At 42.3% G+C, this 24999-nt stretch overlaps 1 long non-coding RNA gene across 4 annotated transcripts in view; it reads right to left on the bottom strand.

Annotated features, from left to right (window-relative positions):
- LOC120409574 overlaps positions 1 to 24999 on the bottom strand; it is an 86321-nt gene that overhangs the window by 19556 nt on the left and 41766 nt on the right. For 3 of the 4 annotated variants that reach the window (XR_005601349.1, XR_005601348.1, XR_005601350.1), the window contains one exon: positions 21163 to 21244. The exons of the other annotated variant lie outside the window; for it this stretch is intronic. This is a non-coding gene — a long non-coding RNA (uncharacterized LOC120409574). The remainder of the gene's footprint in view (positions 1 to 21162; positions 21245 to 24999) is intronic. 4 annotated transcript variants of the gene reach the window in all.

Below are 24999 nucleotides of genomic sequence, written 5' to 3'. Positions count from 1 at the left end.
ATAAGAATCAAACCGTAGGATACAGTTTCTTTCCTCATGGTTCCAGCCAGCACACTGTGCCCAAAAAGCTTTCTCTCAGGGCCACATTATCAGTACTTCCCTTGCTGTCTGCTTGGCTTGTTGACTGCTTCTCTTTTTATTTTTATATATATAGTATATAACATATACCCTTTCCCAAATAATGCCCTTCCAAACCTCTGTCCATGTAGCTCCCATCCTTGAGTGGCCTTTGTTTTAACAGAGACATGGGCAAGTGGGGTGGTGGGAGGGGAGGGGGAAAGGTGCAGGCTGTCTGACTGTTTCAGTCACCTGATTACAATGGTTTCTTTACACTTACCCCAAATGTAAAGTTGCAGTTATGCCCAATCCATAACAAGGTTTTACCCAATTCATATCACTATTTTACAATATATTATTATTTTATAATTAACTTGAATATTGACCTTTATATGCTGATCCAACTTCTACCCAGTGCATGTGTAACCCTTGCTAGGATTCCAGGTCTTTGTTGCCTTCCATGGACCATGCCATATAAGAGGATTTTAAAGAGTCTATTAAGCTGTCAGTCTGAGGGCTTAGGCCCAGGTCCTCTAGGGTGACCAGATGTCCCGATTTTATAGGGACAGTCCTGATTTTTGGGTATTTTTCTTATATAGGCTCCTATTCCCCCCCCTCCCCCCCGTTCCGATTTTTCATACTTGCTGTCTGGTCACCCTAAGGTCTTCAAAGGTATTTAAGCTTCTAACTCCCTCTGAAATCAATGAGAATTGGGCACCTATATATATTTGAGGATCTGGGCCATCACCTCAAGAAGTAGAGAGAAATATTTTCAGTGTGAGAGATCCTTAGTTCAATACCTGCCGAAGGCCCAAATGGGGTCAGTTACATGAGCATTACTTTGTATAAGTACCTTTAAAGCATTGTCACTTGTGCATGCAGATGACAGATTCTGACACTTGTGTGCATCAGTGATGGTCCAAATAGAATTTGCATGTGCAAATCCTTTCATCTGGGTGAACAAGAGAACATGCTTGAAAAGTACAGATTGGTGTGGGTATAGATTCATGCATGTGCAAATAGAGCCCACCTTTTTGAAAAGGGGTCCTTTGTATTTAAGCTGTTCTTTAATTAAAACAGAAAATTATCTATATTTTAAAATCTGGGCACCTTAATAGGGCACCCACAGACCACATTTGGATATTAAATTAGCACTGATATACACAAAATGGGGATTAATGCACCTAACTAGCAATCTGAGGATCCAGTTGTGGGATTTTATTGTCCTAGTAAGGTGATAATTTTTAAATATTGGGTCTCATAAATCACTCTTATATTTCGACTCTTACATTTTTAATTTTTACTATTTAGATTACTGCATTTATTTTTTTATATTATACCTCAAAATGCAATGCTCAGCTGCACTCTAAAGCATGCTGCAATCAGTGGGAGATTCCCCATTGGGTACAATGGGCTTTGGATTAGCCCTATGTGAGGAAATGTGGTGCTTTACCAATAGCATGTTTTCTCTCTTCAGGATAAAGATGGATTCTCAGAGCTTTAGTACTGAAGGAGAGTGCCAGCCTCCTAGCAAATAAAGTATTGCATCTCAAGATAAATGATTCTGTTATAGAACTCTGTGTTTGAAGTAACTCTAGGTAGTAAAGAGAGAAAACAAAGTCTTTGTAAGTGTAACTAGATTTCCACCAACATGTTCAGTTGGTCATAGGTTCACACCTGCTGTCCATAAGGAATGTGCTGTGTGAGCCCAGTTCCACAATGTGAGGTAACAACTGCCTCTGTATATTCAAAAACTGTAAGATGGAGAAACAATTGACCCTAAGAAGAACAACTTCCAACAGGGTGCAGGTAAGGGGACAGGATATGCTTATCTGTACTCCATTAATTGCAGCAGAGTAAATATTTCAGAAATAATATTTACAAACAACCATTCAGTTAAACACACCCCTCCTCATTGCTTTATTTATTGCACTGCAACTGGGACCTGCGGAGCTCTCTAAACAAACACAAGGTTTAATAATTCTGTGTTAGACTCTAGGTTCAAGTATTTCCCAGCTAGAGTCTGATCTCTCTTGTTCCAGTCTCTAAATCAGGAGTAACTCCACTAAGTAAGAGGTCTAATGGTGTCAAATTGAGGTGCCTGAGATCAAAATCAGGCCCCGTGTATGTAATACATAACTATATTTTCTTCTTCCAGTGATACTGGACATTCATCACAATCTGTTTAGTAACCAATTTTTTTTTCTATAATACTGAACACTATGCTATATCCTTTTATATTAAGTGGGTTATTAACTCACTATGGGTCATTAATTCTTATTAATCACTGATGAATTGTTTAAGGGAGTATACATTTTTTACAGCTTGTCAATAGGAATTGACCCATACTGATGGTGACACATTAGTCCAGACACTGAAAGAACTTAGACATAATTCCCCCCGAAGTATAGTCAATTTTTTTGTTTGTTTTCCCCCCCTCCTTTTAAATGTATCAAACCAGTGTAAAGAGGCTGGATTGAGGCAAAATATATACTTGTACTATGCCTGCAAAATCCACCCACACAGCTTTTCCAGTGATTCTCACTCCTGACCTGTTACCCCTCTGTATTGCAGCCATCATGGGTTCCTCTGAAGCAGACATTGCCAGGCTGGCCAGTTAGTGTTACAGTTTTTCAGTGTACACATGGGAACTAAATAAGAACTTCCACCTCAAATATAGCCGTGATGAGCTGAAACTGTGAATCTGTCCCTCCCAAGGTGACAGCTCATGCATTAGCCCGCTGCACCAACAGTCTCCAGCCACAGTCGGCATTAATTTTTAAATTTGCATGATATAGTAGCTGGGATTTCACTTCTTTAATGATATAGTGACTTTCTCCTCACTAGAATATGCTTTTATTGCACTCTTTCTGATGGGTTTTATGTTTGATTTGCTCCTCTGAGGGCGTGGGGGGGGTAGACACTTGGGGTTTTGAGATGTATCTGGTTACACATTTTCATGTCTTGTGACTCCTTTTAAAAGTACCTGCCTGCATGTTTGCACTATATAAAATAAGGAACTTAAAATGTATCATTTATAACACAGTCCAACTGAATGCAACATCTTAGCCTTCCTATATTCCCATTTCTGTAGTACAAGGAAATGTAATCCAGTATCATGGCATATTTATAACAAAGCTAAAATAAACTGTAGCACAGTCCCCTACCCACTGTCATCATATTGAATGACAAACAAACCATACCAATGGACTATGTGTAATTATGCAGTGTTGTTGTAGATTATAACTTTTTGACTCCAGCCCACTTCCCTATGATACAGGACTCCATTTGAAATTCTGGACTGTCACTCATCAGTTTTAAAGAAGTGAAGCAATATGGAGATGGCAGTGGGTGAATTGTATCTTTTGAAAATTGTGGGACTTTCACGTCATTATAAACTCAAAAATAGGTCTATCTTTGCAGAAGAAAGTGGTGTGAATTTTTACAATAAAACCAGGACTATCTCTTTGCAAAAAATAGTTGACAGTGGGCCCATCATTCAAATGATGATAGCTTTTGCATCAAATGTGAAAAAAGTATGTGTGATTTTTTTTTAACATGCCTTCAATATGAAAACAGCCATTTTGCCAAACCTGTGAATCAAGCAACAGTAAAGAAGTGGTGAGACCATGGATATCAACCAAGCACCTGGGGTGTGTGAAATGAAAAAAAAATGTATTTTGTATAGCTTAGTGCTGGAGCATATTCCACTAACTTCATAAAGTGTAATAAGAGGAAGCCTTACAATTAGGTGGAAGTGTGACATATATGGAAATGTCCTACAATATCCTGGATAAACCTTATTGAATTAAGTTTATGTGCCATTGTGGGCCAGGGATTGTATGTAATGCCATGGGGGAGGGTGACCACAGCTCCTCCAGAAACTAAGAACAGTGAGGAGGTGTGACGTTGCATGGAAATATGCTGTATGGAAATATGCTTTTGAATATGATGTAACTGGAATATGCTTTATGCAAAAGGTCTCTTTAAGGTATCATTACAAAGCTTATAATCTACTGAGTGTGTTCATCCTATTTGTATGCATGTATCATTCTTGTATCTGAAGCTAGAAATATGAAATATAACTCTAAACGCTGCGAAGTGTGGGCCATTAATGGTGGTTTAGAATCTTGATGGCTCCCATTGAGTAGGACAATTGGTTGTAGATGATTTATTTACCTGCATGCCTTCCTGTGTACATGTGGGCCAGCCCTTGGGTAATGAAGAATGAGGTCTCACAGGACATGTGACCATGTCACATGATACTGAAATCCATCTTAAATCTAGTACTTTTCCATTTAGAAGGAGGGGTGGGGACCCAGGGAGACAAAACATTCCTGCCTTGTGCCAAAGCTATAAAAGGGGATGGAACGGAACAAAGAGGGTGGCCAGTCATGAGAGAGCCCCTGCTTAACACCTTAGATGCCTGCTGGAACTAACAAGGACAGTACAAGGGGAAAGGATTGGACCCAGATTAGGAAGGAATCTAGTCTGTGAAAGAAGCTTATTGGAACATCTCTGAGGGTAATATATTACCTGTAATCAGTTTCTTAATGTATTAGGCTTTGACTTGCATATTTTGTTTTATTTGCTTGGTGACTTACTTTGTTCTATCTGTTATTACTTGAAACCACTTAAATCCTACTTTTTACACTTAATAAAATCACTTTTGTTTATTAATGAACACAGAGTTAAGTGATTAATACCTGGGGGAGCAAACAGCTGTGCATATCTCTCTATCAGTGTTATAGAAGGCAGACAATTTATGAGTTTACCCTGTATATGCTTTATACAGAGTGAAACAGATTTATTGATGGTTTGGATCCAATTGGGAGCTGGGTTTCTGGGTGCTGGAGGCAGGTAACCTGCTAAGCTGTTTTCAGTTAAGTCTGCAGATTTGGGGTGTGGCCCAGATCCTGGATCTGTGCTGCAGCAGGCTAGCATGTCTGGCCCAACAAGGCAGGGTTCTGGTATCCCACGCTGGCAGGGAAAACGGGCTTAGAGGTAATCTCAGCACATCAGGTGACAGTCACCAGGGGGTCTCTGTGACCAAACCTGTCACAGGAGATGACTAGGCAAATTCACTCAGGTTGTAGAACCTCCCAAGAAATACCACCACCTAGAGGCTCGCATATACTGGTTCAAACTGGATTGTCTAGAGACCAGCTGACAAATAAAGGACTTTTGGATAAATAGCCTGAGTTTAAACTACCGCAAGGCCTGCTTTCTGATCCAGTGAGCAGACAGGACTTTTTGTCCAAAGGAAGCCCCACAATCCCTCCTTGGAAGTTCCTGGGGATCCTGTTCTGAGCAAAAGGTTTTATGAGCTTTTAAACACAGAAAAAAAGCCTTTGATGGGGTTTGAAGGACTGTTCACATGCCAGAGCCCTGGTTGGGGCTGGGGTCATTTTCAGTAAGCTTATTGGTATGTGCATAGGTTCTTCTATTGTTTTAAGTATTTTTTTCTTTGTCATGCTTCTACCCTACAAGTAAATGTGCTTGGTTAGGAAGAGCTGGGTACAAACATAACTGGACAAATGCGCTGTTTACAGCCACTGAGGAGAAGGCAAATCAGGCCTACCTAGGCAGTGTGACTTGCTGGGGAAGTCACAGTGAAGGCAGGGAACTGTGCAGCCTGGAAATACCCTAGTAAGAAAAGAGACAGACGCAGGTCTCTGCCCAAGAGAGGGGACAGCTGGAGAGCTGAAAGCCTGAGAGTGGTTGTGTTAGTTGGACCATGGAGGGGGATAACAGGTGTGGTTTCCCTGAAGTGTGACAGGAATCCCAAATCAAAATCCCAGTCCTTAGACATTGTCATAGTTCAGCTTTAAACCCAAACTTCCCAGTGGCCTCCTGTCTCTGCACTGGCCAATCTAAAGCCTTGAACGTAAACACCCCCAAATTTGTGGGGGAAGTTCAAATCTGGATTGAAACATTGCATCTGTTTTATCTACTCTTGAATGGCACTCATCACTATAGTATCTGAGGTCTGGTCTGTCTCCATCTAAAATAAAAGCTGCCTCTCTTTCTGCTATGCTGTGTCACGTGGTTAGGATCCTCTCTAAACCTCTGAAACTTGCTCCCTTTGGTAGTTCATCATAGCCAGAATTTGGGGGGCTTCAGGGCACAGTGTCATGCACATTTGTTCCAGCAGGTTTTGCACTATCTTTTGACTGAAGCATTTAACTGTCTCTTTCATATAGCAGTGGGATGACTCCTCATGTGAGTAGTTTCACCTTTTCATAGCAAACTATAGTGGGGTTGATCAACATAAGCAGATGGAATTGTTATTATGTGTAGTTCAAAGTACTGTAAAACTTCCAGATGCTGCTACAGTGATGAATAGAGAATACAAATGCATATGCAAATAAATAAATGAGTAGCGTGAGTCACGGAAATGACAGTCTGAATAGGTTTTAGCCTAACAAAACAATGGATTTATATTCCTTGCCTTTTAAATCAGTGTTGATCATGAATTCCAGGTTTAACTATACTGGCATGATTGTTATCAACGACTGAATTATAGGAGCTGAATTTTCATCTGTACCTCAGATTTAGATAAATGCAAAAATCTAAGCCAATCTGAACTTCTTTTAGATGAAGGCAAAGAAGGATGAGCAAGAAACCAGAGGAAATTGAAGTATTTTTTGAGTGTTATCACATATCACCCCAATACTTTGATACCAAGGTGATACATGCCTAAGAAATGTCAAACATAAATAGATATGACATTATTTCATCCTCTAAATGCTGGGAAAGTTATGAAAAAAACCTCCGAAACAATGGAAAGATGGATTTTTTTCCTTCCTTTTATAGCTAAGCAGATGACAGTTACACTTAAGATAGCCTGTCACATTTTTTGATAGAAAGTCCATCTCCAGTTTTAAATGAAATGTATCTATATTGAAGCATATATTCCAAGCACTTTCTATAAACAGTCTCTCCGGAGCCCTTAACTTGCTGCGAATATCAAACATTCAACTACCGAGTCAGGCTGTCCTTGTTCAAGGAGGCTGGTAGAAAGCTTGCAGGAGGACTGCATCATACTTAGGGTATGGCTACACTTAAAACACTACAGCGGCACCCACTGTAGCATTTGAGTGAAGATGCTACCTATGCTGATAAGGGGGCATCTCCTGTCGGTGTATTTATTCCACTTCTCTGAGAGGCAGTAGCAAGGTCGATTGGAGAATTCTTCCATTGACATAGCATTGTCTCCACCGGGGGTTAGGTCAGTATAGCTGCGTCTCTCAGGGGTGTGGAGTATTCACACCCAAGAGACATAGCAATACTGGTGTAAGTTCCTAGTGTAGACCAACTTAGAGACCCTGGGGTTGATTCTCCATGGCCTTGCCCTTTGTTATGTCACTTCCCCTTGTGCAAAGTGTGTGCAAAATGCCATCAAGTTAGAACTACACAGGTGATAGCATTTCACACCCACTTTGCACTAAACAAAGTCAAGGCAGTGAAGATCCAGACTGATTCCTAATATGCCAGTGGAAATCTGGATTGACTCCATTGAAGTAAATCAAGGTACCACTCAGAAGGCTCTGCACCACTCCCCTTCCCTCTCACAGCCATGCTCTTCCTTTTGGGGGATTTTCCAAGGTAACAAGACTCTGGGTGAGATTTTCAGTGAGTATAAATTGGCATAGCTTCATTGTAGTCCCCAGAGCTATGCTCATTTACACAGCTGGCCCTGTGTCTTTTGGGAGCGGATGCCTGTTCTATGACCTTCCCTAAGCAGCAGCTACAGAACATTTGATGAGAGCTGAGTCCTTAATGAACAATTCCTAACAAAGACTCTGCCTTTCTTTCTTTCTTTCTTTCTTTCTTTCTTTTCAGCAAGAGTTTCTCCGGGAGTACATGATTACTTACAGAAAATGCATTCCAGTCAACTGTGAGTAATCCAGAGCTTTTCCTGAGTTCTGCTGGAAGGGTGTGTGTGGGGGGGGGGAGGGAATACATACAGTGTAGGCTCTTAGAAAAAAATGATAGTCCCTCCAGGGGAGAATTTATAAAATCCTGCAAGGAGGGAAATTTGCATCACACCAGCTGACTTTCTGCAGAGAAGAGTCCTGCTGAGCCTGCAGCATTTCACAAAGAAGGTGTGATGTACAGGACTGTGTATGTGATTGTAGAGCTGCGTGGATCTCTGTGTGGGTGTGGGAGGGGAACACAGACATAGGGAAGCTATAAGCAATAACCTCTCCCTTTGAGATATGGGGACTTAACGATTTTTTCTACAAAGGGATGCCTATGAGACTAAAAAAAAAAAAAGATCACAATGGTGAACTCAATGCTGCCACCCAGAGTATCTCTTTGCATAATATATGATGTGCTGCTTGGATTTTGGAACTAGGGAGATTAAAGCAGATGATCTTTCTGCATATAAAGCAGCCTGAGACAGCATGATGGATCATTGCTGAAAAAATTTCATCCCATGCATAATTGCTTTCTGATCTTCCTCACTGAAGTACTATCACCAGCTCCGTGCCTGACTATATTACTTAACTCATAAAAGCCACAAACATTCTTTACTTCTGTATATCTTGTCCATAGCTGGTTCTGGGGTCACTTGCTTTACAAGCATGCTACTGACAGCAACAGCAAAGCTGTTAAAAACTGGATCAAAACAGCTTACACCTGAACAGCAAGGTGAATCAGATAATTGGCAGCCTGTAGGGAAGATGACTGCTTGTTGGGGTGCTTAATATACATGTGGTTCATTTCTGTTTAACCCTTTGCAGTTTGTTTCATTTGCCTGATGGCTTATGCAGCAGCTGGAAAATGAGAGAAAACACCGGTGTTTTGCATGATTTCTCAGCTACTTTGTTTTAAATTCCAGCATATCTTGCTCAAAGTATTTACAGAATAGCATTTTAAAACTGTACCTATGTAATTATGATTTTGAGAGAGGCATGGATGAGATGAACACAAACTTGTATTTCCTAGTGAATGGCGAATCTATAATAGATTCACGGTTTGGTTTGATTCAGATCAGTATCCTAAAATCTGGGGGTGAAATCCTGGCCCCATTGAGGTCAATGACAAATTCCCTTTAACTTCAGTGGGGCTAAGGGGTTTCACCTTGGATATTTCTTCAAACCTCCTTCAAAATTGGACTGGAGATCTCATGTAGATTGCTGTTCCTGCATTGGTTGAAAATACAGGGCCAAATTTTCTATTAATATAAATGGGCAAAACATTATCGAAGGCAACTAACTGAGAACTTGACCCATTCTGTGTGTGTGTGTGTGTGTGTGTTTAAAAAAGCTTTTGTTGTGGTATTTTAGGGTCCCATCCAGAACTAAAAGGGGCACAAAGGAGCATGTAAATTGAAAATAATAGGATGTATGTTGCAGAGAATTAAATGAACTTTTTCTAACACAGGGGTCAGCAACCTCGGGCACGCGGCTCGCCGGGGTAAGCACCCTGGTGGGCGGGGCCAGTTTGTTTACCTGCCGCTTCAGCAGGTTCGGCGGACTGCGGCTCCCACTGGCCGCGGTTCACCGTCCCAGGCCAATGGGGATGGCAGGAAGCCGCGGCCAGCACATCCCTTGCCCTCGCCACTTCCCGACACCCTTATTAGCCTGGGACAGCAAACCATGGCCAGTGGGAGCTGTGGTCCACAGAACCTGCCGACGCAGCAAGTAGACAAACTGGCCCGGCCCGCCAAGGTGCTTACCCTGACTTGCCGCTTGCCAGAGGTTGCCAACCCCTGTTCTAACATGAGAAATGTTTGGTTCAGGTGTGCCTCAAGGGCAGAGGAACTGTAATGTTTACAAGCACCTCTCCAAAGTCTTAAAGCAAGAAGAGGATTCCTGGTGCAGTGATCCTTATGTGTGCACCTTCAGTAGAAATTGCCCAATAACAAGACAGTAAAAACTAAAACCAAACATTATCTGATCACTTACCATTGGTTTATGGGATAGTCTAGATCAGCTAATAGCATTCTAACCTTTTTCTTCTGAAATAACCCAAAACTTTGACAAGGATTAAACCGTAAGGTTCCACAGAAATTATTCTAAAATACCTTTGTAGGATAGTAGGAGACACTTTCAATAGGTTTTTATTTTCAAATATCTTATTCTATAACAGGAATATAATTGTCTATTAAACTCAATAAAACAGTTAAAAAAACCTTTAGGAAAGATAGAGGGAGACTTTCAAAAGTACAAGTAGGAGTTAGGTATCCAGCTCCATTGCCTTTCAATGGGAGTTGGGTGCCTAATGGCACTTTGTGATTTTGGAAATCTCGCTCCCACCACCTTGTTCTCCAAGACTTTTCCACAAGGAGAGGACCTGGACGTTCAAGTCCCAAACAGATTTTAGCTGCTGACCCTGCAGTACAGTATTGGATATGAGGTTGTTATGCTCCCCTTGCCTGAGACATTAAACAGAGATTCCTTCTTCCTCCATCCAGTGGCCTTCACAGAGAAAATTAAAAAGCTCATTGTACATTCTAAAAAATATAGGGAGTTGTCTCTTCTGTCTTAACCACCTTTCTCAATAAAGCAATTTTTAATATTCAGTGTTGGTTGAGCTATTGCTGAGTGCAGAATAGTTACCCCGTCTTTCCTATATTATCAATACACCTTCAGAGTCCAAGTATTATTCATAGAGCTGAGCCATGTATTGGAGTCCAAATAGGATTTTATTTCCAGGAATTTTAACCCTATGAATGTTGGATTTAAAACATTGGTTCAAAACATACAAATCTAATTCAAATATGAACTACTTGTGAAACTTTGGTGCCCAGACAAGTAAGGTTCTGATACCCTTCCTCACATAGAAATACTCCCATGGAGTTATGATGAGCCCCAGGGACTCTCATGCAATAAAGTGCTACTAAGCAGAAGCAAGGGAATCAGAATCTGGCCCTATATGAGGCCTCAGCCGTAGCTGAGGAACAAGGCAGAAGGCCCAGCAAGCATGTCCAAGGGAAATAGTTTTGTGAGATCATTAGTGGGGCACCAGTAATACTGTTTCTCTTTGTGTTTTACCAGCATTAACCCAAGATTTTAGCACTTCATCATAGCCATAGACCAGTCAGGAAATTCGGAGCTAAATTAATGTCATCTCACAATCAGTGAATTTGTCCTGGGGAGAGAAAAAGTCAGTAAAAATTAGAAGCTATGGAATAAGTTTAGGGATCTCTCAGAATAAAAGGATTGATTCTGCCTTTGAAATCAGTCTACTGATGCATCCGACGAAGTGGGTATTCACCCATGAAAGCTCATGCTCCAATACGTCTGTTAGTCTATAAGGTGCCACAGGACTCTTTGCTGCTTTTACAGAGCCAGACTAACACAGCTACCCCTCTGATACTCTACTGATAGTTGTTCATTTTATTCCACTTTCCGTGCAAAACTAGGGATCCATCAAACCAGTGATAGGTAAACCTAAAAAGATTTTGAGGTTCAGTCTAGATGTGCACCTAAATCTATGGAGTCTTATATGAATTCATTGAGACTGCACAATTGGGCTTGCAGTCCTGTGTAAAGAGACAGTCTCATGTGACTGCCTGCATCTGGTTGAGTCATAAATACCTCTCTCAGTAATTCAGCACTACTGCTGCCAGTCCCACATGGTAAAAGGGAGCACAGGATACTATTGAATAGTATCAAGGTACGTCTACACTACGGGATTATTCCGATTTTACATAAACCAGTTTAGCAAACCAGATTGTATAAAATCGAGTGCGCGCGGCCACACTAAACACATTAAATCAGTGGTGTGCGTCCACGGTCCGAGGCTAGCGTCAACTTCTGGAGCGTTGCACTGTGGGTAGCTATTCCATAGCTATCCCATAGTTCCCGCAGCCTCCCCCGCCCCTTGGAATTTCCGGGTTGAGATCCCAGTGCCTGATGGGGCAAAAATCATTGTCGTGGGTGGTTCTGGGTAAATGTCGTCAGTCACTCCTTCCTCTGGGAAAGCAACGGCAGACAAGCATTTCGCGGCTTTTTTCCCTGGATTGCCCTGGCAGATGCCATAGCATGGCAATCATGGAGCCTGTTTTGCCTTTTGTGACTGTCACCGTATGTGTACTAGATGCCGCTGACAGAGGCGATTCAGCAGCGCTACACAGCAGCATGCTTTTGCTTTTGCATGACAGCAAAGATGGTTACCAGCCATACTGTACCATCTACCATACCATAAATTGGTAATAAGATGATCATGGTTACCAGTCCTTTTGCACTGCACCATTTGCTGCTGTCATAAGTGCCCCTGGCTCTCGCAAAAGCCAAAATTGGGAATGACTCCCTGAGTCAATCCCTCCTTTTTGATATCTAAAAATAGAATCAGTCCTGCCTAGAATATGGGCAAGTGTACTAGAGAACCACTGTATCATAGAACCAGAGAGCACAGCTGCTCTGTGTCAGATCCAGCAGAAATTATGAGCTGTATGCTATTCACAGGGGGTGCTCCTGCAACAACCCCACCTGTTGATTCCGTTCTTCCCCCAGCCTTCCTGGGCTACTGTAGCATTGTCCCCCCACTTGTGTGATGAAGTAATAAAGAATGCAGGAATAAGACACACTGACTTGTTAGTGAGAAATGAGTGGAAGGCAGCCTCCAGCTGCTATGATAGTCCAGACAGGACATTAAGCAGTGTGGAGGAGAGGAGCCCAGCATCCCACTGCTAGTCCAGGGACAATTGAATCTTTTCTTTACACATGAAGGGCAGGGGCTGATGGAGCTCAGCCCCCTGTTGCTATGATGAAGACGGTTACCAGCCATACTGCACCATCTACCAGGAAAAATCAGGAGCTTTTTACACAGGCACCCATGATTGACCTCACTGAATGCTAGTCGGCATGGTTACCAGTCCTTTTGCACTGCCCCATGTGCCAATAGGCTGATGATGATGATGATGGATATCAGCCATATTGCACCATCAGCCACCCATGGCAGGGGCGGGGAGCAAGGATGTTGGTGTTGACTGCTGCAGCATCGCGTCTATCTACAGCATTCAGTAAAGATAGGGTGACATGTAAAAGAGTCAAGAGAGGATTGTTTTCCCTTTCACTTCTGGGGGTGGGTGGGGGGGTGCGTAAATTGCCGAGCTATGCCCTGAACCACCGCAGACACTGTGTTTGACCCTAGAAGCATTTGGAGCTCAGCCAAGAATGCAAATGCTTTTCGGAGATTGCAGGCACTGTGGGATTGCTTGAGTCCTCCAGTCCCCGCTCCAGTCCCCCCTCCATGAGCGTCCATTTGATTCTTTGGCTTTCCGTTACGCTTGTCACGCAGCAGTGCACTGAGTCCCTGCTATGGCGACTGTGTGGAGATTTTTTTTAAATGATTTTGAATTTAATCTTCTGTAACGGAGTGCTGATAGAACAGATTTGCCTGCCCTTACTGCGATCACATCCGCATGGTCCATGCTGGAGCTCTTTTTTTATTTTGATTTCGGACTGCATCGCCACCCATGCTGATCGGAACTCCACGCTGGGCAAACAGGAAATATTCAAAAGTTCGCGGGGCTTTTCCTGTCTACCTGGCCACTGCATCCGAGTTCAGATTGCTGTCCAGAGCGGTCAGTGGTGCACTGTGGGATACCACCAGGAGGCCAATACCGTCGATCTGTGGCCACACTAACCCTAATCCGATATGGTAATTCCGATACTAGCGCTACTCCTCTCGTTAGGGAGGAGTACAGAAACTGGTTTAAAGAGCCCTTTATATCGATATAAAGGGCCTCTTAGTGTGGACGGGTGTGGCGTTAAATTGGTTTTACGTTCCTTAAACCGGTTTAAACGCGTAGTGTAGACCAGGCCTCAGAGTTCAGAATGGAACTTGAAAGAAAGAAACAGAGCTATTGGGGAGCCCTGAAGTGTGGCAGAGGATCCAAAGGCCTACTAAAAGGATAAAGAAGCCATAAAGGCGCATGCAACATATAAGAGAATTAAGCCAAATCATGCAGTGCAGACAAAGTGTGCAGGGCACAAATGAGTGAAAGGATGTAAAGATAGCTTAAAGGTCATCTTCCCACTTCCCTGGTCATACTCCTGCTCTGCACGGGGCTGTTCCTCCCTTCACTGTACTAGAACAGCCTGAGGGCTGCTTTAACTTACACGTGGCTTCAGTGACCATGGCCGTGACAAAAACACAAACCATTATTGATGTAGCGCAGGGACATCCCCATCTCCCCTGACCATGAATCCCATTTCCCTGCTCTGCTGACAGCTGGGAGGCCCAGTGACATAAGATTCCCTGGTGTCATCAAAGGATCATCCATGGACTGAGGTGATCCTCCCTGGACTGCCTGACATCTGTAGGCTCAGATTACTCTAGAAGGACACTGCAAAGGGCTGCACATACTGACAGATCTGGCCCACAGCAATTAGTATAAAGGATACATCAACTCTAGCATTCTACCATGGACAGTGCCTCAGACTCAGTGCTTCTTAGGAAGTTGGAAAGAAACAGAAACCTCTAATCCTAGTTGTATACTGCTTTTCTTTGATGCTTTGCTGGTCTTCTAATTTCAAAGAGGGTTGGTACAACGTCTGAGGGCCTGAGGAGCAGTGGAGTAGCCTGTGAAAGCCAGAGGAGCATCATAGAGAGCTCTCCATTCAGAAACAAAGGCAAAAGGGGCACAGTTCTGAATTGAACTTGAAATTTTGATGAGACCCTCTCTATGAGCATGAGTTTGAATACAGAGCTCTGCGATCAGAGAGGAACCCCAGGCCAGTATGTCTGTTCATTAAAGTTTTTCCTGTAGAAGTGATATATAGTTTATTCAGATTTCAGTCTGTTCCTTACACTGTAGTTATCTCAGGGGAAATTACAGGCTTAATACAAGAGGATGACAATAAAGCTACATTTGAGTTTTTAACAAAGGGATATGAATTGCCCACGCTGTCGTTCCTTCAGAAATGACAGTGTCTACTAGAATAGCAGTCTATCGCAATTTTTAGATCACTGAGCCTCCTTGTTTAATAGAAAACTGACAATGATGGTTCTTGTTTTGTTTTGTAGGTGCTTTCACCTGTAATTATTTTAGATACATCATAAGAAAACGCTCTGAGCAGCACATAACTCTCAATCAGATGGGAATGTGTTGTTATCTGAAAGCTAGACCTCAACCTCAGGGTCAGTGAAACCAGACAGTTTCCAACCATTTCTCAATCAAGAGATTTTCATGTCCTTGAAATGAATCCCCAGCAATCAAATCACTTGTGCAAAGTCTGGTCCCCCCACCCCTGCCCCAGGATGTTTTAAGATAATGCACTGAGGAATTAGCTCATGCAACTCGTTCCTGAGCACAACCAAAAAGCATTGAAAGTGAGGAAATGAGTCCATGTTATCTGTGAATGCATTGATATTCATCCCTATTATCCTTCGCATTTTCTATTCAAGTAGCACATAAATTATCAGCTCTGTTGTCAAATGCTGCATGTAATTGTGTTTAGCATAAAGCCCTGGGCGGGGTGATAGGGAAGGAGGAGAGAGCCATTCACTTCTCCACAGGAAGTGCAGAGCTAGACTTCATTTCAGGTGGTGGCTATCCAGTCTTTTCAAGCACTCCCAGGATGCTCTGTTTAAAAACGTGAAACAGCCTGTCAGGACTAAGAAGGAGCAGCAGACGTAAATGTTTAACTGGAACAGTGCATAGCAAAGAACTGGAAACACTTTGGGTTTTAGATGTTAAGTAGCTACATACTGAAACCAGATGTCTGATGCCATCGCTTTAAAAGCCAAGCTCTCTTGATGCAGAATGTCTGCCACTACAGTGATCACCCAGCAACATCAGCCTCTCCCCATCTGTGCTGAGACCCCCTTTGCCTTGCCCTCCTCTTCCCAGAGGCCAGGAACCTTCCATGGCCTGCAGGTGACAGCTCCATGACAGCTGTTACAAATCCTGGAGAGAGCCAACAAAATGCTCCAGCAGATGAAGGCTAAACTAGAAAGCTGTCTTTAAGCTTGCTGCCCCTTCTGCATGTGACAGTGCACCTACCCACAATGTCAGCAGCAGAGGGGCTGATAGGCCAGCTCCCTAAAATGTGCTTCGCCCCAGTGCCATAAATGCTGACTCGGCTCTTTGGTTCTGATATTGTTTTTAAAGGAGATTCCTCATAGATTGAGGCCGGCCTGGCCTCCAGTGACAGGGTGATGAACCATCCCATGCTTGATGGTTGTTTGCATGCTTATTCCTTTACAGATCAGCCAAAAAAGAGAGGGATAGGTTCTCTGGTGTGGCCCACCCACTTTGCATCAGTTAGGTAGCACAAAGAGGCCAGAAAGCAGCCAGACTTCTCCTGCTGGGGATTACCCTGGTGTGGAGGGATTCCTAACTGGTTCTTACATCACCTCTAACCCCTGTTTAGGAAGCATGTTGGGGTGTGGCGTGATCCTGTCTGGAATACAGTGTGCCCTGGTAATCTCCACCTGGTAGAGAGCCCCTTGGGATCCATAACCAGCCCTCATGACTTAGAGTAGCATCCAGGGCTGGCTTGGAATCACCCCAGAAGTAGAAACCAAAAACTTGTTCCCTGGCGGACCCCTCTCTTGCTCAGTGGAAGCTAAGTGTAGTTATGAATGTGGGTCTGAGTCTTAACATCATATACTCAACTAGGGTAAAACAGGACAACAAAAAAGTAGGTTGTGGAATTCTCAAAGGCTATGGGAAGACATGATCTTCTCTGGCTGAGAAGCCTTGATTTCCTCTTGAATGATCCAGCTCAATGCGACAATAAGCCTCGATCTCAGCCAGCTGTACAGGTCCTCCATATGATCACGTAGCCAAACTGGCAAGGAAATGCTGCTCTGGGTTTCGTTTTGTTTTACCCCTCCCTATTTCCATTATACAACAAACTTTGCATTCGACTCAGTAATATGGGGGAGAGGGGATGATGGTCTTATGAAGCAGCTCTATCCCTTTTTGAAAAAGAGACTGCTCCTCTCCAGTGTGTCAGACGTTGGTGAGTGATAAAGATGGTGATGAATGCTCACTTGACAAAAAGCAAAAGGCAGGTGCCAGTCTGGCAGTTCGATATGAAGCTCCACTTTAGTTTGAAAAGCACTCACGGTGCCAGAACAACAGCTTGTCCCCTGATGATAGATCAGCCAAGAATTTCTATACATCTCTAGCATATTAGCAGCAGTTTTGCCTGTATTTTACTACACAAATAAATTTGGCCTTTAGCTATGCTGGTGTTGGATAGGTTTCCTTTGTTTTCCTCCCCTTCGTTCCCCCCCCCCCCCGCTGCCCCTCCCCATCATCAGACATTCTCATCAGTTTTGTCCTACAAGCAGAGCTTTAAAAAAAAGAGCTGACTGAACAGCTGCTTTGCTTTTGGATTCTGTACCTGTTTAATATTTCGCTTGTCTGTCTTCCCAGGTGTACCGGGGAGACAGTGTTTAAATGTGGCTGTCTCAGGTACGCATCCAGACAAGCAGAACTTGAGCAGTCAGGAGGTGAATTGCCCCAGCATCGCTACAAATTCTTTTCTGAATGCTCTCTCACTTGTTTCCTGAGTTTTGCTCTTCATGTGTCAAAAACTGAACATGTAATTAAGTGCTTAAACATCAGGTCATAGAATATTAGTAGATGTCTGGAATTGATCCAGCTCTTCTTAATCAAGCTGTTGTGGCTCTTTTTATTCTTCCTCCATTTGAAGTGTGAGAATTGTATACTCCAATCAATCTTGGAAAATGTGGTGTGTATTGTATTTATTACAAATGTATGTCCGGGTTTATAGCCTTACTAGCTAGACATTTAACACAATTTAAAGAAAACAGACTGACAGTTTAACTTTAAAAAAGCATTTCCTAACAAAATTTATACTCGTATTTCTGGAGGCTTCAGACTGATATTAACTAATAATTGAAAATGAAATTGGTTAAAGATCTTTCCAAAAAAAAAAAAAAAGCCTTCTACTGTTTACTCCACCTGGCTAAACTTAGGTAACTGGGAATGCCTGAGGCAAAAGAAACCCACACACACAAAGCGCAGCTGCGCCAATGCAGTGTTTTTAGTGTACACCCATATCATAATCTGGTTCCTGCCCTCCTGCTGGGCAGTGTAGCTACACCCTTTAATTCAGCCCCAGAAAGGGGTAGAGTTACAATCCAGTCCCATATGGTAAGAATGGTGAGAGAGGGCCAGATGCATCCCTGGCATCACTCCTTTGATTTCAGTGAACTCACCCCACAGATGAATTTGAGTCAATGTGCACTCGGCCAAGAAATAATCAAATAAGATGCCTCCTATCATTTCCCATTTCTCCTTACGAACAACCTGAATGTTTACAATGCAATCTTTGATCCCAGGTGATTGATTAAAATAACCACATGGAACACAGGGATCCTTTCATCTACCTAGGAAGATTACAGCATGGTTGTTCAAGCTGTCTTCCCAACTCTACATTCAGTACTGGCTCTTGGAACAAAAACATCCAGGCGCTACTGAGTTCTGAACTCCTGGCCCTGGCTTGTGAGGAAGAAACTAGATGCTCAATGACCCCCTACAGGAAGGGAGATAAATTATTGCATTATCTTATAATATGGAGGGAGTTAATACTCATTTATAGCTGCTAGTGCTACCTGGTATACATATATTTCTTTGCAAGGATGATTCACAAATGTAACTTGCCCTTGTATGCTGGCCAAGGAAGGCAGAGAAATGAGAGGATGATCATATAAAGAAAAATAGCTCAATACAGTACTTTCCACAAAAAAAAAGGGGGGGTGGGGGAGGACATTCTCCCTTTCCTCCCCTACTTCTTGTCCAGGGCCCAGCCAGTAGCTTCTAAATTTTAAATTTGCATTACTGCTAACTTGGAACAGCATACTGCTCAAAGCTTTTCAATAATATATGCTCTGCATGCTCTGAAGACTGAAAGAATATTTTGGCAAGGGCCTAACTAGCTGAAACCGGTATTTACTTTCCGACATTACCATTTTAATGGTCACACTGCCTGGGAGAAGATGCTGTCCATGGTGCTGGTAAGCTTTGTTGGCTTACAGATAGTTTTAACACGTGAACATAATGCTAGTAAAAGGATCCAGATTGACAGCCCTGCAAACTCAAGCCCTATATCCAGAGAACAGGTACGAGTTTTCCCTGTACTGCATCACCAATAAGCCTCAATTCTTTTCTGGAGGGACCACCTCTAGGGGTTTGTGGGTTGTTCATATCCTCTGCCTATTTCAGAGTTTAGCTTCTCTGCTGATTCTGGCAGAATGCCAATAAGGGTGGAGGTTTTGATGCAGATGCCTGTCCACTAGGAACTGAACTGAGATTAGCATTTCATTTCACATAAACTGTTGAACAGCCATCAGGTCCCTATTCACTTGTGTCAGATATGAAAATATAATGTGGGACAAAAAACTTCATATCCCACTGCCCTTTCTCTAGGACATCCAGTCCCTGTTCAATTGCAAGATGAATTTTTACAGTCCTCATAAGTACTGAATGCTTTTAATTAGTCCTTTCTCCCTTTCTGCTTAGCATTAATATCTTATCAATACATATTCTGTTGCAATCAACTTGTTTTGCTTTAAAGCAACATCAAATTATCATGTTTACCAGTTCTGACTAGAATGGGCATGATATCTGTGTGGATCTCATCCATCCCTTGATGATTATTACATATGAAAAGTGCTCTAAGATATGTAATTGCCATATATCATGTGCTAATCAGATCACACTACTTCTTTTGTAATCCCACTACGTGATTTGTAATTTTAACCTTCTTTTCCTAGACATAGAACAATAAAACCTTAAACAGAGATGTATAAACAGATTTTAGAACAGTTGCTTTTGTCCCAAACAAAACATTATGTTCTCCAATATGTTGACATTTGGTCTTGTCTAATTCTGTGTATAACTTTTACAGATACCAGTATGACATACTGTTTGGTTTTTAACCAATCTGATACCAAGAAGCAGGACAGCTAAAAAAATCAATTCAAGTGTAGTTACAGATGGTATTTAACTATGCTGTTTTCTTAGTTACCTATCGATGGAGTCACATAACCAAAATCTTAACTTGTAAGTAAACCATAGACCAAAGAGCCAGCAAGCTATTTATGATTCCACTTTGGGATGGAATGTATTTGGATGGAAAATCACATGGGAAACCCCAGATGGCTATGGGAAGTGATGTTTTGATCCATTACAAACAAGATTTTCAGTGTGCAACACAAAACTCTGTTTCCTGAGGTTTGATGTTTATAAATTGACTACTAAATAGAAGGGGGCCAGTTTTTCAACTGTTGTAACTGGGTGTAGCATCACCGAAGTAAATGGAGTGACTGTGGCTTACACTAGCTGACCCAACATCCCTGAACTCATTTCATGTGTGACCTCAGCAAAACGTAAATCAAGGCATTCAAAGGCAAGAGACTAACACACCCACACCTCCATTTCCATTACAAACACAAGCCTTAGAAATCATGGCAACCAACTGTAAGAGCATCAGAGGGGTAGCCGTGTTAGTCTGGATCTGTAAAAGCAGCAAAGAGTCCTGTGGCACCTTATAGGCTAACAGACGTACTGGAGCATGAGCTTTCATGGGTGAATACCCACTTCGTCGGATGCATGTAGTGGAAATTTCCAGGGGCAGGTAAATATATGCAAGCAAGAAGCAGGCTAGAGATAACGAGGTTAGTTCAACACCTCAACTTCTAGAAGAGGGCCTCATCCTCCCTGATTGAACTAACCTCGTTATCTCTAGCCTGCCTCTTGCTTGCATATATTTACCTGCCCCTGGAAATTTCCACTACGTGCATCCAATGAAGTGGGTATTCACCCACAAAAGCTCATGCTCCAATACATCTGTTAGTCTATAAGGTGCCACAGGACTCTTTGCTGCTTTAACTGTAAGAGCAGTTTCTTGATTGAACTCCATCAGCTATTCCCTATTTAAATATTTCGCTCTGCTCCTTTTACTTTATTTTGGTATTCAGTGCACATAGCTGTCTGCCCTTTCCAAAGCTGACACAAAATAATGGATTCTCTATAGATAATAGGAACTTTTTCAATTTTGCTGCCAGTTGTAAGCCTGTTACACTGTATATCCTTCTGTTGATAAACTACAATAATATGATTTATCTCAATGCACCTAAAACATCTCCATAAATTGGATTTACTTTATCATAAACTGGTGTTTCTTTGACTTGCAGCACTGTCTCGTATGCACACCACTGTTCTCATTTTGATAAGCCGAGATGCCTTTGAAGAACAAAGCCAAAACATAACAAAGAGTTAGATTCATTCAGATTTTCATGTGTGACTTTATCCTTAGAAAGTATAATGAGCTCTTGTTTCTCCCCAATATCTTCCTCTTCTGGTGAGGTTTCCCGCATCTGCAGATCCTGTCCCCTTGCCCCCATTCCTCCATTCCCTTTCATCAAGAATGTGGTTATTTACTTAATAGCATTCATGTTGTGCTAGGTGCATTCTGAATAAGAAGGGACAGCACCTACAAGGAGCTCAGTGACTAAGGGCAGATGGAGGCTAGGGGAAGGGGAACAACAATAGATAATTTATATATACAAATCACTGGTGGCAGCACAGCAGAGGGACTTCAGTGGGGTCAGGATAGCTGTCTTGTGGATCCACTCAGGGATGCCCTACTATGTATAAAGGGCCACGTGGAAGAAAACACATAGGTCTTTATGTGAGAAACTGACAAACATGCAGCAAAGGCTAATTTTGAACTGTTGGTCACATTCTTTACTATTATCTTTATGCACGTCAGCCTACTTCAAGGCATGTCACATGGTATCACGTGTCAAGATGGCTGTGACCTAGCACAACAAAATCATGCTTATATTTAGAAACATAAATAGCTATTGTCACACTGTCTGGAGTAGCTCACAACTGTGAGTGCCTACGTCAGGATAGACAGTCAGAAAACATGGTAGACATCCCTAAATGGTGGTGTGTTCTATAATTAGATTTCACCAAGCCAGTAACAAATGTGAACTCCTACCAGTCTTACCATGGAGAAACAGACAGTTCCCTTAGACCAGTGGTGGGCAACCTGCAGCCGCCACTGCCTTAGACTGTCTTGCCCACCACTGCCTTAGACTGTCTAGGGTTGCCCATCACTGTCTACTGTCTAGTGTTGCCCACCACTGCCTTAGACTGTCTAGCTTGCCAGACAAACTGGATTTTGTGATAAGAGGTCACGTATGCCAAAATTCACACCACATTCAGGTTGCTCCCAGCCCCAAGAGACCAGTCACTTACCCCAGATCAATTGGTATCCTGGATCTTACACCAAAGTAGCTAACTCTATTGTAAATTAACTAAAGGTTTATTAGCTATGAAAAGGAAATGAGAGTTATTGAGAGATTAAATAAGGTAAAATATATATACAGGTGAGTCACAGTTTGTAATTCCAACTGGTGGCAGTGATGTAATAAACTGCCAGTTTCCCAAAAGTCTTTTCAGGGTACCCAGATTGTCTCTGAGGATCTCCACTTTGCATCTGGTACCCTTCCCTATAAGAGGTCAAACAGTTCAGAGATAAAGGACCTTTTCCTGAATCCACACATATAGCTTCTTCTCACAGAAAATAAACTGACAGGGTCACTCTCCACTCGGGCTTTTCCTATGATGATGGAGAGGAAGGGATGCACTTAGAGGCTTTGACTTCCCATCATCACACACAATGATTACTTGCTTTGAAATTAGCACTTTTCTGTTCAAGTTCTTCATGTGCATTCCACAAGGCTTCTTTCCCATTTGATGTAAATGTTTGCCAATGCATTATACTGAGATACAGATACGTGAAAACAATGTATATAACATCCCATTCATTTTCATTAAGTTTACACACCAAATACACGCATACATTTAACAATCACTTTGCTACATACTGCTACAGAAGTGAATTGGCCTAGTTTCCAGCTATGCATTTATAAGCATTCAGTGAGGCCTGGGGCTTTGGCATGAGCTGGCAACTGGTCTGCCAGTGTCACACCTACGTATTTACATGGACTTAAAAAGAACACCTTCTTGTTAAAGACTAACCCATTTGAAGATTGTTTGTCTAAACAGAAATTTTAGAAAGTCTTTGAGTACCTGACCCTTCCTAGCTAGTAAGCAAGTGTGACATGGACAGCACATCATATTGACTAAGCTGTGGGTTTTCTTATCATCGACAGAGATCTCCCCTTCTCATGACAATAGCACATCTAAATTATTGCAGCAGAATCCGCATTTCACAAGACATGCACACAATGCACCCTCCCAGCCCTACCAGTTTCTGCAGATACTGTTTACATTATACATCACTGGAAGTGGGCTGGAAGCAAGGATATAAAGTCAGTATTTTATGAGCACTCTCAGCTCTATATTCAGTGGGTTACTTACATTTGGCATTTGCTGGGAGATATGTGTCATCATTAAGTGGCATAGACTGTTCATTTGTACATCCCTATGACTTTGGTTTCCCTCTCTGTGTCAATTGATACTGGCTTGCTACACAGCATTGTACTCATCTGAAGGAGACTGCATTAGCTTCTGCATAATACCCTGCTCTCAGCTGAATCAGGACATAATACTTGCAAATGCAAATATATTTTATGTAGTGGAGTTGCATGTTCTTGCAGTAGGGGAAGGTGTTTGGAGGAATCGTATGTGCTATAGCAATGTGTCTGTGCAGGGAGCAACAATGCAGTAAGTAACAGTATGTGTGTGAGGAACTGACTTGATATTGCATGCCTCCAGAGGGCATTGCTAGTATATTAGGGGAAACTGTACCTATTGAGTCCATGAGACAACTCAGTGTGTGCCTCCTCCCTAATCAGGGTTTCCTCAGGCTTACTCATCACAAATACACTTTCATTTAACTATAAAAACCACCATTTGCAAATGACTCAGTGTCTTTGCCACACACAGCGGCTACCCTCCTATCTTGCTTTCCCTTCTGAGCACAACCTTTCTCCCACTTGTGCCCCAACCCAATTTCAGTCCCAAGAAAGCCTACACTCCTCCTTCCTCTTAAAGGAATGTTATCCAAAATATCAAAAAAGACATAATGGTATAGCCAGCACTACAGCTGTGTTCCAGTCACTGGCTGGGGATGTTTCTAGTAGCATTTCTGGGATATGTTTAAAAAAGAGATTGTTTGTGATAGGTGCCAGGGTGGCAGCTTTGAACACAGTGTGCAACAGGTACAGGAATGGTAGTTATGCTTCAGTGTAACTTAACTGTGATCCAGAGCGCCCTCTGCGGGTGCAAATGCAGTTAATCTCTATGCCCATTTAGTTCTTGGCTTCTCTGAGGCTGCCAACGAAGGGGCCAAATAAAGCCAGTTAAGAGAGTGATTTTGTGATATGGACACTGAAAAGAGGACCTAGACTACTGACCCATTTCACATACAGTCCTGGAGCTTTCACATTTCACCTGCCCTTCAGGAAAAGTGTCTTTTTATGGGAATTCAGCTCTATTCAGTAGAAATCACTTTGCAAGGCAGGAAACTGTGGGGATCAGGTTGTATTTTAAGCCCTGACTGTATGCTAGATGTACTAATTCAGTCATTAAAAGAAAGGGTGATAAAATCTGCATGTCATATTACAGCTCAGATAATTATGTTCTGTCTACCTACATTTCCCCCTGACGTTTAAACTGGAAAACATATACTTCAATTCCTTTCCTAAACATTTATGTAGGGTTGCAGGGCACTATTAAATAGTTTTTATAGTCCACCACAGAGATGGCTGCAGTTTAGCAGTGACTGAAGTGAGCCATGTATATCACTTCATTAAAATGGTAAAGTACTTTGAGATCTTGTGGGATGAAAGGTATTATATTGGGTGAGGTTATTATATTAAAGTTTCTCACACTTCTACTGAATAAGATTAGCTGTTTATCTCAATGGAAGAAATCTGTTATTTTCAGTGTTTTCCATAGGTTTTCATCAGGCTCTGAATCGATGGAAGACTCCTGTAATAAGAGGTGAGCCTGAGCCACTA

This window comes from Mauremys reevesii, linkage group 7 (assembly GCF_016161935.1).
Source record: "Mauremys reevesii isolate NIE-2019 linkage group 7, ASM1616193v1, whole genome shotgun sequence".
In the NCBI taxonomy this organism is placed as follows: Eukaryota; Metazoa; Chordata; order Testudines; family Geoemydidae; genus Mauremys; species Mauremys reevesii.
Note: the sequence above shows the minus strand (reverse complement) of the source record. Positions and strands in the feature narration are given on the sequence as shown.